The following is a 1,532-nucleotide window of genomic DNA, read 5'->3' on the forward strand; positions in this document are numbered from 1 at the left end:
AGAGAGAGAGAGAGAGAGAGAGAGAGAGAGAGAGAGAGAGAGAGAGATCGGGCCCACTGACCAGCAAAGCTGGACTCTGTTCCTGAGATGTCCAAGCTGGGGGAAGTCCCTTCCGGCCTGGCCTCAGTATCCTCGCCTGTACAGTGAGCAGGAGCAATCCTGAGGTGGAAGGAACGTCACTGGAACTTCATTGCTGGGTCATCTGCAGTGTTCAGGACGATTCCTGACATAGTTCCCACCCAGTTCTGGCACAAGAAACAAGAGGCCGGGAATATGAAAGGGCCAGGGTCAGGGCACACCAAAGGCTTAAGGACCCCCAAATGAGGGTATGAGTTCTATTTTCCTGGAGGGCTGGGCCAGCCAAGCCGATTAGGGGCCCTGAGCAGCTGTGGGCCGAGGAGGCCGCTGGGAGTGAGGGGATTGAAACAGCTCTTTCCCACCCTCTCCCCCACCAGCCTGCTCTGTGTAAAAATTCCAAACTCCCAATCAAACCCCCTTCTCTTTTCTCCTTTCATTCACCTGCCCATCTTCCTCTCCTCTTCTCTCCTTTTCTATCCAAACTCATAATTAATCGCTCAAGGCAAAAGTAATGAATGTTAATTGGCCATCTGTAGGAAGACTAATTAAAATCTACCACGCTGGGGTTTAAACATACCTATAGCAACGGAGTGAATCGGGAATGAGGCAGGAGGGACTGAGGTAACAGCTGAAAGACTGCAAAACACCATTGGGCTTAGGTGTGAGGGAAGGACGCCAGAGAGGGGCCGAGACGCGGGAGAGGGGAGATGGAGACATGGAGACAGAAGGGAGAAACCTCTTGGACTAGCCACAGTCACTGCCGGGCCTGGCGTCTTGTCACTGTTCTGTTTGGAGTTTAATGAACACATTTGCACATTCTCTTCATGCCGGACATGGCGGAAGGGATGACTAGAGTTTGTCAACACACAGTTGTCCCCATGTCTGCCTGCACTTAGTGCTTCAGGGACACCCACCCTGTATAAAAGTCATTCACATGCACACATGCACAGCTTTTCAGACCTCTGCTCAAAAGGTGAGACTCAGTTCCACGAGCACACCCTGTTTGTGAACTGAGGGCAACCCAGGGACACAATACGTGGTTAGACAGTCACCCACAACTACATGTATGCACATGGTGGCATGTGACATGTCGCTTAAACATACAAACCACAAATTATCAAAATACAGATGGTGATGTACACTCAAATAGCTTGTTATTCAGATGCACCAAGTAGCTTCATCCGTGCTTGAACCCATGTCTGCATGTGTGCATTGTTAACTGGGGCATTCTACGTCCCAAGACTTGCACACAGGTTCACTTAACACTTTTCAGTATACAAGAGAAGCTGAATGCTCACATTCTATGTGAGTAATAAAGGTGAACACACATACACACACACACATGCACACACTCCCTCTCTATGGGCACTCTTCCCACAGTGACTTAGCCTCCTGTGTATTCCCCATTCCCCACAGAATGGAGCTGTTTTTTTCCAAAAATGAGCACAAACATC

Source organism: Grammomys surdaster, unplaced genomic scaffold (genome assembly GCF_004785775.1).
Source record: "Grammomys surdaster isolate TR1022 unplaced genomic scaffold, NIH_TR_1.0 133, whole genome shotgun sequence".
In the NCBI taxonomy this organism is placed as follows: domain Eukaryota; kingdom Metazoa; phylum Chordata; class Mammalia; order Rodentia; family Muridae; genus Grammomys; species Grammomys surdaster.